Source organism: Balaenoptera borealis (genome assembly GCF_965194805.1).
Source record: "Balaenoptera borealis genome assembly, chromosome: 5".
In the NCBI taxonomy this organism is placed as follows: Eukaryota; Metazoa; Chordata; class Mammalia; order Artiodactyla; family Balaenopteridae; genus Balaenoptera; species Balaenoptera borealis.
Window position 1 is genome coordinate 9,886,175 of NC_138862.1, and position 13,463 is coordinate 9,899,637.

Here is a 13,463-nt window from a genome sequence, read left to right on the forward strand (position 1 = left end):
TCACTTCCAGGCCAGGAACACAGAGGTAGAGAAACTTCCCTTTCATTTCAACATCTTTTATTTGATGAGCACACAGAAGATACCAAGACTAGTGTTCACTGAACATATCAAAACTTGTTTCTTCACATGGTGCTTTCCCTTTCAGAGCAGTTCCTGTGAGGTTAGGCTTTTGCCACCGTGAATGTGTGTGATTTTTCTGTCTTGCTATAAAGGTACTTGCTTGCTCTTACAGGACTCGGATGCAGAGGTGGGTGGCTATAAAGACATCCGATAAAAGGCTAAGGGGAAAGCATTGCCCATGAATTAAATCCTCTAACGTTTCAAAGACCCTTTAAACTTCTGATCAAGATGGTTGACCGAGATAATTGGGAAAGTTCCCCTTCTATTCCAAAAATAACAAAAACAAAATCCAGAGGTGAGCTCAAAAGCTGGGAAGGGAGATCTCCAGATGCCAGAAACAAGAAGCCAGAGTTGGAGGAGAAGGAGGCCTGGGGACTGTGGATGGAGGGTCTCCTATGGGTCTGGGTTGTAACAATGCACTGGCAGGGAGTTCAGGCATCAAGATCCCTGCATGCAGGAGGAGAGACTGAACTCCCAGAGATAAGGACTGCCCATCAATGAAATAGGGATTAAAACTCCACCCACCTGCCCCAGATGTGGGCTTTATGCTCTGGACCTTGGGTAGCAAGAGTTACTTGAGGGAAATCAGAAAGCACAAGCTTGCACAGTATGAGTGTGAAACTAAATGTACACAGCCAGATCTCAAGCCAAAAAATACCACTGAAAACAAGTCTCGCACAACGTGAATGTAAAAACTAGCCTGGGACTCCACAGAGTCTGCAGGAGCCAAAGTGAGACTGTCCCCCTAAGGTGACCTCCGTAACCCAGGGCACACAGGTGGAATTCTCACAAGGGCTTACATATGCCAGAGACAAGCTTACATCTCACACACCATGCAAGCTTGTATGTTCTCATTTCCCTCAAGTAACTAAAAAATGACAAAACCCACAGTGACATTCACCCCTTGAGAGAGGGTCAACAGACACAACAAATGGGAGAATTCACTAAGAACTGCAGATAAGAGTAATGTCCAAAGAATTTGAAAATAGGCATGGTTTAGATGATCAAGGTGAAAAGTACAAATAGATTTTGTAATGCAAGATGAAAAGCAGTTGGGTTTGACAAAGAAACAAAGATTGCTAATGCAAGTGAAGAAAGAAATAATTTTGGAGATAAAGCTGAGAAAATAAAATGCTCAAAATACAGCTCAAAGAGGCAAAGAGATGGTACAAATATGAAACAGAAATTGAGACAATGAACACAAAACAGGAAGCTCCAAAATATAGCTGAGTTCCAGAAAGAAATTAGAGATAGAATGAAGGAGAGATAATAGTCAAAGACATACTGGTGGAGAATTTTCCATAATGAAAAATCATTAACCAGTTTGCAGTAGAACCCTAAATCTTGAAGAGGATACATAACATGGTCCAAACCCAACTCCTTGCAATTAAATTACAGAATATGTAAGATGATATAAAAATCTTTAAAACGTGTACCTGGGCCTTCCCTGGTGGTCCAGTGGTTAAGACTCTGCCCTCCCAATGCAGAGGGCTCGGGTTCGATCCCTGGTCAGGGAACTAGATCCCGCATGCCACAACTAAGACCCGGCACAGCCAAATAAATAAATAAATTAATTAAATTAAATTAAATTAAACGTGTACCTGAAAAGGAGCTGCAATCAGACTGACAGCAGACTTTTGATTGGCAACAACACATGTCAGAAGATGATCAAATACTATTTTCTAAATGGTAAGGGAAAGGAACTATCAACTTCATATCTATACTCAGTTAAATGATGATTCAAGAGGAGGGAAGCTTTTCCCAGCAGCTATGAGCCTGAGATGCTGGCAGGGCTGCTGTCAAGGGTCCTCATCATCATTTCCCCTGTTTTCATTACCCTCAGAACTCTCTCAATATACTTGTTTCACTCCCTGATATGAGTAAAGGTAAAATAAATGTATTTTCAGACATACAAAGACTAAGAGACTTACTACCTGAAAGAGCAAATAAAATAATGCAATACTGAAAGAAGAAAATGGAAGCTATAAGGAATCAGTGGGCATCAAAAAGCAAGAAAGTTATGAAATGGGTAAAAACATTTTGCAAATCTACTATAAGAATAGCAATAATAATATTTGAGGGGATATTTGAAATGAGAAGGAATTAAAATTCTAGACCACAATGTCATGGGTGATAGAAAGGCAGTATTTAGGGTGGAATTAAAGATTCTTATCCGGTGGGAGAGTAGAGTTATTGGTTAGCATCAAAATCTGAAAAAAAGATAGTTGTGTATGCTTAATACTATAATAATAAAAGTATAGAAATGTGACTATATAATTTCAAAAGAAAAAAGAAACAAAAACAGAGCTGAAGGCAGGAAAGAAGGAAGAAAGAAAAAAAAGCAAGGGAAGTGAAAGCTAAAATAGACCAAAGTAAATATAAATGGATTAAACTTTTATTAAACCATCAGTGAGACAGGAAAAAAGTTCCCTCATTCATTGGATACTCTGACAGCACCCTGGTTGCCCTATTCTCCAGTGTCAGCATGGGAGGAAGTAATTTTTCATGACAAGAACCCTTCATTTCACTCTTATCTTCATAAGAAATGAAGTCTTATCTGTCATGTCTTTCTGCAGATATGATCAGATCCCAGATCAAGAGTCTCCACTGACATAATGATGGTGTATCTCCAGGGGGCAGGGGTGGGAGAGTTGATTTTGATAGCTCTACCCAGATTTAGTGAACACAGGAAGGCTGAAGAAGCAGTGAGCCTCTTCCTACGTGGAGCAGATGGAGAGATGCCAAAATGCAGGCCAAGTAGTTAGATGAGTCACAACATGGGTGAATGCCTTTCCTCAACGAGTGCTGATAACTGAATCAATGGCCACACACAGAGAGGTTTTGTGAAGAAGACTTTGGGGTTTTAATTCAGGTTTGGCTCAATAGGATTTGACTACTAGATCAGCTAATGTGATTTTAGAAGGCAATAATGGAGGTAGAGTGTCCATAAAAGGGTATGATAGTGTGATAGACCCTCTCTACTTATTCGTATCTGACCACAGCTGGGAGGCTAAATTCAAAGGTAGGTCCAGAGGGCATCACTGAGATGTTAATAGTTGTCAATCTCTATCTCATGAATACTTATAGGAATATGGGGGGGGGGGTTGCTTATCTTAGATCAGACATGCCATTTGTCCCTAAATATTCCATGAGTTGTATGGTGCATGGAGAATTGGACCTCATCTTTGTGGCCTCAGTAAACAGAAATGGAACGACTAAGAACGTGTAACCAAACTGTTCAACAATGACAATTTCAGGAGGTAGAGAACTTCTTATTGCAGAAAGTGTTCAAGCAAAAGTGAGACCACTTTCTTTTGGCAGCTTTATAAGGGATTGATGCACTGGGTCGGTGGTTGACTTTTCTGGGCCCTAATCTCCTTATCTACCTTATCTACACCTAAGGCTTTGATGCTGTGTTTTCCCTGACACTTTCAGTGAGTACCCAGGGTGGGACTGATGCCTTTTATATCCCACTTATGACTCCCTCTTCAAGCCTCATGTGTATTTGTGATGCTGACACAATAAGGCAAATCCTGACAATAAACTAAAGGAGAGAAGAAAAGGTCTCTGTGAAGGGGATCCCTTCATCCCTATTCAGAGCATCACAACCCTTGTGGTGTCTTCAGAATTACCTGAGGATACTGCATGATTCCTGGGTTCCTATTAAATTAGAACCTTAGACTTATGGCAGGAAACCAGCATTTCTAACAAGTTTCGCAAGTGGTTTTTATGCACACTTAGGCATAAAAACCGCCACTGGATTTCAACCTAGCCTCTGGTGACTGCTTGAGACTTGTTTTTCTCAAACTTTTTCTGCTCTGACAACCCCAATAGATGACATTCTCACACAAACCCTCTCAGATGTCTTTGGTGCTGGGACGTAAAATAGGCAATAGGTTATATGCAAATCATATTTAATAAGCTGTAACCCCACCCTTGTTCTTGCTCAGGATGCAGTAGACATAGATATTCATTGAGGACTGATAATGGCTATACATTCATCCACTCATCTTCCATCCACCATCCATCCATCCACCTACACATCCATCCATCCACTCAGCCATCCATCATCCATCCATCCATCCATCCATCCACCTACGCATCCATCCATCCACTCATCCATCCATCATCCATCCATCCATCCATCCATCCACCTATGCATCCATCCATCCACTCATCCATCCATCATCCATCCATCCATCCATCCATCCACCTACGCATCCATCCATCCACTCATCCATCCATCATCCATCCATCCATCCATCCATCCACCTACGCATCCATCCGTCCACTCATCCATCCATCATCCATCCATCCATCCATCCATCCACCTACGCATCCATCCATCCACTCATCCATCCATCATCCATCCATCCATCCATCCATCCACCTACGCATCCATCCATCCACTCATCCATCCATCATCCATCCATCCATCCATCCATCCACCTACGCATCCATCCATCCATCCACTCATCCATCCATCATCCATCCTTCCGTGCATCCATGCATCCATCTATCCATTCATCCACCATGTATTTATTAAGCATCTACTATTGTTTGTAGTGTGTGCCAGTAGATGGTGGGGAATAGGTAAGAACTGATTCACCACTGAGGTTAGAGTAATGTTTGTTCTGCCCTTATATCTATTGTGCCTTTCACCAAGAGACACAGTGACAATAAGTGAGCTCTTTGGCAGTGTGTCCTTGGTTGTCCCTTCCATTGAGGCAGCACTGGCACAGTGGAAAAACTGAAGGCATTGGAAGCACCTAGAAGTGGTTTTGAGTGCACTATATGACTTTGGTATCTATTAACTCTCTGAGACTCAGTTTCTTCATTTCTAAAGTGAAATGATAAGAACAATAATAAAATTGATGTGAAGATAGTAGTGTTGTACAAGTTAAACCTTCTCTGAATAGTAGAGGAGTGTGTGTGTGTGTGTGTGTCTGTCTGTCTGTCTGTGTGTGTGTAATATATATCCAAGCTCTGGAAAATGCTATTGAACTTGAACTACGGAATTTTCCCACCTTGAGGTGTATGTACCCACTAACTCCCATCAGTCACTGGCTGCTCCCAGTAGCATTAATTCCTGTCAATTCCAACCTGAAATGTCTATGAGCAGATCAGGTTCTGGTGGCCAGAGAAAGCCTTTAGGCAAAAAAGTGCAGGTGCTGGAAGTTGGACTTTGGGCCAGAGTGCACTGGAAAGGGAAGGGCCAAAGGGATATGGACAGGGCACCTGTGGTGTCTGCTAGCGTGTGTGTGTGTGTGTGTGTGTGTGTGTGTGTGAGGTTACGTATGTGACCTTTAGATGGGGACTGCACTAGAGAGCCTTTAATCACGCAGAGTCTGCGACAATAGACAATAGTTGGTCCGTATACGGGATGCAGGGAAACCACCAAATGCTTGAGAGTTGGATGCACATTTGCTGTCACTACTTGGAACCCTCCCACTGAGACTGTCCTTTCTTTCTGGGGTTTCCAGGCATTTTGGTCACCCCTTGAGCAGCAATATCCCACTTTCCAGCTCTGTCTTTGCAGCTTGGTTTTCATTCCTGAAACACTAGCCTTCTGTAGCTTCTACCAGAAGCATCCTCTGTCCTCTCTGTCTTCTCGAGAGCTTTGTTTAGTGTGGATCCAACAGCCATTTCTGGACAGCACTGATGTAGAGACACATCCACAGATGTTCAGATGGTCTTCTGGTATTAACAATCTGGTGCACAGAGCTTCAAACCAGATACACAGAAAGATATAACCCTCTTCTCATTTGTGTACTCCTGGTATAAATCCTAAAATGAACTTTCCTCCCAGGCTGTGGGGTTGAGAACCATTGTGCACAGTACATGACACTTGTAGCTTCAGCCGCCTATGGTGAATGGCCTGTACATTGTAGACCCTCGATCCTGCTGGTGAGCCTTCTGTCTCTAAGCCACAGTGTGTGGTGTTAGAAATGAAGTGGAATTCTGTCTCAGGGATGAAACTTCCTCCAAGTCTCTGGAATTAAATGAAGGAAGGAGTGGACCTGAGTTGTTGTCATAGCTTAAAGGATTTCTACTGACCAAAAGGCTTGATGGAATTTCAATCCTGGGCTCTGAGTCCGCCTCCTCTAGGGACAGGTTCTGTGTCCATGATCAGCAGAACAAAGGCCAGCCAAGGCCATTAATATTTCAAAAATGTAAACATGGAAATGGCATTACGAGTGATGCATTGCTCCTCCAGGGCAACTCTTGTGGACTGAGTGAAGGGTCCTTCAGGAAGCTCCTGTGGCAACTCGGCGTCTGTCTGCTGCTGCGTTCTTACACCCTGTTGTAGAAATAAGCCTGGTGTGTCCTAACTCCTTGTCTTCCCTGAATAACTGCTGTCCTCCTCCAGTGCCAGTCTTGGCTCACCATGCTGCCTCCACTCCGTTCCTGCACCGTGAATTTAGGAGTCCCAGGCTTCTCCCCACCCCCCGTCCCACATCCTATCAGCTTAATCAATAGATGACGTCAGACCAGGATGCACCACACGCCGGTGATGCTCTGACTTGTGACGATATTTACTGAGCCTTCTATGTGCTCCAGCAGGGAGATGCCAATAGAGGATGACACAGGCTCTGACGTCAGAGCGTAATTATGTGCGCAGGGAGATGGGACAATTCATATAAAACGATGGCCACCAACTTAGGACACCGCAATGGCCATACCAGCCCCAGGGTTGGAATGTGTGTCAAAGTAGGAGTGATGTCTGTTGGCACTGAGACTCAGGAAAGCTTCAGGAGAGTGGACATTGAATTGCCTCTTGAAGGATGAGCTGAGGGATTATTCTAGTGATGTCACAGAGGCCTGAGGGCACGGGGTCCAACATATGCTGAGCTTTAGGGGACGCACATTAAGGATTTGTTTGTATTGCAGGTGCTGATGAACTTGGAGGTGACAGTACTGGGTAATGGCTAAAAAGTCAGGCTCTGGAACCAGACTCTGGTCCTACCACTTACCAGCAGTGGGGCCTCTGTGCCTCAGTTTCCCCAGCTATAGAATGGGGATAATGAGAGTGGGGACTCTAAAGTCCTGGTGTGGGAACCGTATCTTGAGGACTGAAGAAGTTGGTAATTCTAAAGCACTCTGACTCATGCCTGGTCTACGTTAGAGGTGAGATGGCTGTCACTGTCATTATTATAAATGACACAATCGCACAGGAAGAACTTTTCTTACTGTCAAATGGGAGAACCCAGGTCTGTGTGGAAAAAGTGATTTTTTCTTTAAGGACCCCGTAACTAGTAGCCAGCAGAGATGGAACTCGAGGCCAGGGCTCCTGACTCCCAGCTGATCATTTCTCTGTGTCAAGACTAGGAGGCTGTGACTCTTTACCTTATCTTTCTAGGAGAAGACAAAATTTTGTCTGAAAATATCTGATATGTAACCATATTGTTCCCAGAAACCAAGATCAATAATTCTGAACTGTATCAGAATGCCACAGGAAAGTAAATGATTCCACAACTTCAACCACAGCGCTAGAAGCACCCAGCTTCTGCTGAGCACCATGCTGAGGGCTTGGGGAGAGATAATTGCTGGTATTTTTTCCCCTGTACTTTGGAAACTTAAAGTGGAGAGAAAGAAAAGACAAGGCAGAAAGGCCTACCAAAAAACTACAACAGTAGAACTTGTGTAGTGCTTGCTGTGTTTCAGACTCTGTTCTGTGAGCTCTACGTACATTAACTCGTTTAATCTCATCATAACACTTTGAGGTAGATTGTATCATTAAACCCATTTTCCAGGTGAAAATACTGAGGCTTATAGGGGCCTTTATTTTGCCAAGTTAACACAGTTAGAAAAAGAGCTGGAGTAGAGCCCCAGCTTCTGCCCAAAGTCTGTGCTCATGTCTATTTATTAAAAAGGAAGAATCATATTTTAATATTTATTAAAAATGATATGTCATTTGTAACAAATTATCTAGTTTAAGTGAAATTGAGCTTCAGTAATATTTTCCTCAAGCTTTCAAAAATATTAAATACAATTTCCATTTTTAATCCTGAATATGATGCATTATTTATTTTGAATAATTAATTTTAATAGCTAGTGACACATATAAGGAAGTATTTATCACTATTTTGGGGAGAAGGATATAAACTAAGTTTTAAACATACTTCTAGTGAGAAAATGAGTAAGAATAGAGTTCTCCTAGATTACATCCTCAATCTTTAATACGTTCCTCTGGCTTGATGTATTAAGTTGGACATTTCATGGTTTATCTCATTGTTATATAAAGAGTTTTTCCCCAGTAGTGGTGCCCTAGAGAATCCATGCATTATGGAAGGGCAGATTTAGAAGTTAGTTTTGGGGATTAGGATGTTCTTCCTCATACAAAGAATGGCAGGATCCCAAGACAGGTGACTAAAGCCCACCTGAGCTGTGTCATATCATCCAAACTGGGCTAGAAGAAACACCGCAGGTACATTCACTCCACGGGCAAGTGTATCAAGAGTATTAACATGTGCTGGGCAAATACCTCCTTCCAGAGGCGTGATGTAGCTTCTCCCCTTCCCTGCCAGGGGCTGGCTATGGGGGTTGGGGTGGCCGTCATGGTCACCTACAGGGTGGTGGCTGGAAGGAGTGGAAGGAAGGCGATTGGGGGCTGGCGAGTGAGAAACTGGTCATTCCTAGGTCCAGGGTAGTTAAAGGGTCCAGGGATATCTCTTTAGCCAGTAATCTTCATGACCTATTATTGTCTATCTCCCCGCCACCTTTTTTTTTTTTGTCGTCTTTTTTTGTAGATGCCAGTGATGGGCCTGCATGAATCCTGTACCATCACCTTCACTAAAGTTTCTCTCCCTTGAAGCCCTCTGTAGAACAAGACACATCTCAAAGCTTCTCTCTGATTCTTCTGCTTCTCAAGGAAATGACCTGGAAGTTTTCTGTAACAAGATTGTACTGAATAGTGTTTCCCCAAAATTCATGACTACCTGGAACCTCCAAGTGTGACCTTATTTGGAAATGGGGTCTTTGCAGATATAATTAGTTAAGAAGAGGTGATACTGGAGTAGGGTGGCCCTTAGATTCAGTGACTGGTGTCCTTATAAGAAGAGAAGAGACACCTGCAGAGACAGAGGGAAGAAGGCCATGTGAAGATGAGGCAGAGATTGGAGTGATGCTGCTATAAGTTGAGGAGTATCTAAAGCCACCAGAAGCTGCAAGAGGAAAGGAAGGATTCTTTTCTAGAGCTTTCACAGGGAGCGTGGCCCTCCTAACATCTTGATTTTGGACTTCCAGCATCCAGAACTATGGAAGAATAAGTTTCTGTCATTTAAGGCCCTCCATTTTTGGTTATCTGCTATGGAAGCCCCTGGAAACAAACACCAAGAGGTTTTAGTGGGGCTTTTCAGTTGCCCACCCTGCCTATTACCAGCCCCCACCCAGCACCTCTTCCCAGTGTTTCTAATAAAGCTGGGAGGGGAGAAGGAGGACATTGGAGTAAGAGACGTCCCTCTCAACATGAAGACAAGTGAGACAACCCAGGGAAATACTAAAAGATTGGAGGTGCCCGAAAGAAAGGGAGACTTGCCTTCCCCCGCTGGACATTGGCTTAAGAAGTGGACTTGCCGATTTGCCTCTCTGAGAGACATGGGAGGGGAGGCAGCCTGGACAGAGGGTGGGCGTGAAGCAGGCTGAGTTTCTTGTGAGTCATGTAGACATCCCAGAAAGAAAGCTGAGCTTGAACCATCTTGCTGGTACCCAGCTAAGAGGAGTGTCCATCAGGCACAGGAATCCTAGTAGTAAGAGGCTTTGGGATTTTCCCCTGATGTAGGGAACAATGGGGCAGGGATGAAAGAGGTCAACCCAGGACCAGGTTCTGAATGTCAGGGAATTGTGCAGTAGGTGGGGGCAGAGAAGGGAGCTGACAGAGCCCTCAGAGCTCATACATGCACCCCACAAGACAGCCAGCATTTGGATGCTGCCATTCAGAGGAATCATAAGCCAGGCAGCCAGCAGAGCTTCAAGAACCACCCAAGAGAGGATGCCAGTAGCGACCACTTAAGTGAATAGGCCTGTGTCCCTTTCTCGTGCCTCCTCGCTGCCCCATCCACTGAGAGAGCTCAGGCAGCAGGGTGTGGGCATTGTAGAAGCAGATCTCACCCACCCTTCAGCATTTAAGGTCCCAGCTCAAGTCCGCATAGAGGGAAGGAGGACATGGGATTTACATCAAGATTGAGATTGAAGCTTTGGAATGCACCAGTGACTGGGAAGGTGTGGAATCTGCCCAAGATACTGTTAAGGGGTGTTCAAAGGATGATTCAGCAGAGCAAAGTGAGAAGGGCAGTGTTTAGAAGAAATAAAAGCATGTTGTGTTTGTAACCCCATGTTCTGAGACTCCTTAGTAAACTGGTTACAGTCTCAAGAGTTTTTGCTTTATTTATGTATTTACTCACGTGATAGGGACACGACCAGCAGTGAATGGACTCGTCTGCTTTTCCTCTTCTCATTTTCATCTGCAAGCCTGTTGGGAAAGGGACAGAATCATTGGTGTTTCCCCTCAAGACTCTTAGTTCTTTGAGACCAAGAACTTGGGCTTGTTTCTCTGTCTACCTTGCAGTTGTCAGATGAGCCCAGTGAGTCCCAGTTGAGGAATTCAGGAATGGATCAAAGAATAAATTGAGAATAAAGACTGAGAATAAGGACGTAAGACACCTCACCTACATTTCAAAAGGACCCTCCAACCCCGCTTTCTAGACATTTTACCTCAGGAGTCAGCATCACCGTTCCGGTGTGGAGGATGGGAAGGCAGTAGAGTGACGATACCATTCTGTGGAAGACGGGGGGCTTGGGGGGCTGAGGTTCCCTCATCCCAAGTGAATGCCAGTTAGAGATGAGAAGTAAGGGTCAGAGCTCGGTGGAGGAGCTCTGGGAGGGGAAAGGGGTGGAGGATTCTAAACAGTGACTGCCGGTGGGGAAAGGGAGAGAGATTCTGTGTTTGTGTTGTCTACATGGAACACACCAGGGCAACCGTTTTTTAGGTCGAATAAAGCTATGATATAGAGACGTATATATTAAGGAAAGGTGCTTAGTTTGTTTATCTACTTCCCTTAAAATGTTTAATATGGAAGCAACCTAAATGTCCGTTGACAGATGAATGGATAAAGAAGATGTGGTGTGTATATATATATATATATATATATATATATATATATATACATATACATATATATATATATATATATATATGTATACACACATACAATGGAATACTACTCATCCATAAAAAGAATGAAATAATGCCATTTGCAGAAACATGGATAGACCGAGAGATTATCATACTAAACGAAGTATGTCAGACAGAGAAAAGACAAATATCACATGATATCACTTACATTTGGACTCTAAAAAATGATATAAATGAACTTATTTATAAAACAGAAATAGACTCACAGATGTAGAAAACAAACTTATGGTTACCAAAGGGGAAAGGGGGGAGGAGGGATAAATTAGGAGCTTGGGATTAACAGATACACACTACCATATATAAAATAGATGAACAACAAGGACCTACTGTATAGAACAGGGAACTCTATTCAATATTTTGTAATAACCTATAATGGAAAAGAATCTGAAAAAGAATATATATATACAGTTGTATAACTGAATCACTTTGCTGTACACCTGAAACTAATACAACATTGTAAATCAGTTATACTTCAATAAAAAAATGTTGCCATTCAAATTGCTTCAAAGGAAAAAAACTGTTTAACAACTGCGTTTTGGAGAGGAGTATATATTTGTGGATGCCTAAGAGCAATGCGGCTATGAGTTAGGAACTGGGAAATAAGTATCCTATTGCATGCATGTCTTCATGTCTTTGCATCTTCAGGTGAACTTTGGTTTTGGACAGCACATTGCCGATCCCAAGACTTGAGTCATCCTGAGAGATTTTACTTCAGTGGTGTGGTGTTCTATTTTATGAGAGAATTTTAGAAGAAAGAACTTCCATCGTAACCATGTACTGAGGTGAGCTTTAAATGTATGAGTCTCAGGGAGCAGTGGTATGCTCTCAATGAAACATCAAATTAATATAAACTCTGCTGATTTGACCAAAAAAAATCTACTGAATTCTTACTCAGAATATCTTTACTTCTAGCCAATGAGGTTTTTGTTGTTGTTTGGGGGATGCAGAGGCATCCTAATGTGTAGTTAATGAAAAGAACATGTGTTTTCACACTAGCACACTTACAAGTAAGAAATATGAATGCTTCATTTGGAAGAATAAATTGGTTAGTCAACATAATGTATTTGACAATTTTGGCAAGACAAAATGAGAAAGCTGATGTGAAGGACTCCATCTTAAAAAAAAGAATCATATTGTGGAGCTGCAGTTACTTTTCAACTAGAAGAAATAAAATTGTGCATCTTCAAAATATGCAGAGTATCCAACTTGCAACTAATCCTTAATTTCGAATCAATAAGGTTTAATATTTCACCAGCAATCGTAGGTTGAAATCAATGCTGTCATGGCTCTTTGGAAGAACAGAAGCTTATGAAACAAAGAATTGAAGGCAATCATCCAAGGATGAAATAAAAGAAGTATGTTTTGCAAGGTTTTTGTGAAAGGAAAAGATATAGCAGCCCAACCCATCCCCTGGAGGTCTTTTCCTTCCAGTTTCAGCGTGAGGTTCTGGTGGCTCATGAAAATGGGTTCAAAAGACTTTTAGTGAAAAAAAGAATGGGGACGTCATCAGCCTGCTGAGTGTTTGAGAATGAGCCAGGTTGGGACATCATTAGTAGGTGTCTTTGCCTCATTATTCTTTCAAACTGGGAACCCTGATGTTTATGTTGATAAACTATGGCGCCTGTATCAGTTAGCTCTTATGGCATAACAAACTACCCCAAAACGGAGTAGGCAAAAACAATAGCCATTTTCTTCTCTCACATGTCTGTGGCTTGGCAGTTCGGGCTGGGCTCAGCTGGGCAGTTTTTCTTGTTTCATCCAAGTTTATTCATGTGTCGGCCGTCGGCTTCCGGGTTGGCTGGGGCCTGGCTAGTCTGAGATGCCAACAGACAGGATGGCAAGTCTCTGTTGCACATGGTCTCTCATCCTCCAGCAGGCTAGCCTGGGCTTGATCTTTGCAGGATTCCAAGGGGTGGAAGTATGCAGGGCCTCTTGATGCCTGGGCCCCAGACTGGCACCCTGTCATGTCCACTTTATTCTTTTGCCGGAAGTAAGTTATAACAACAACCCAGATTCAAGGTAGGGAGAGGTAGACTCCATTTCTTGATGAGAAGAGTCACAAAGTCACATTGCTAAGGGTGTGATTATATGGAGAACCGAAGGACTGTGGCCATTTTGCAGCCTATCACAGAGCTACTCTTATGATTAG

The 13,463-nt window shown here is 42.9% G+C and overlaps 1 protein-coding gene and 1 long non-coding RNA gene across 46 annotated transcripts in view; one reads left to right on the plus strand and one right to left on the minus strand.

The window, feature by feature from the left end:
- Positions 1–13,463, plus strand: part of SETD4 (SET domain containing 4) — a 472,148-nt gene that overhangs the window by 366,251 nt on the left and 92,434 nt on the right. For 42 of the 45 annotated variants that reach the window (XR_014245464.1, XR_014245465.1, XR_014245488.1 and 39 more), the window contains one exon: positions 8,871–12,096. The exons of 1 other annotated variant lie outside the window; for it this stretch is intronic. The gene's annotated coding sequence lies outside the window, so the exon portion shown is untranslated. The remainder of the gene's footprint in view (positions 1–8,870; positions 12,097–13,463) is intronic. 2 more of the 45 variants (XR_014245467.1, XR_014245475.1) reach the window with 1 other exon arrangement.
- On the minus strand, positions 1,842–8,872 carry LOC309630204. The gene is made up of 2 exons (XR_014245531.1): positions 4,570–8,872; positions 1,842–4,156 (listed from the first exon to the last, which is right to left on the minus strand). It is a non-coding gene; the product is annotated as an uncharacterized lncRNA (long non-coding RNA).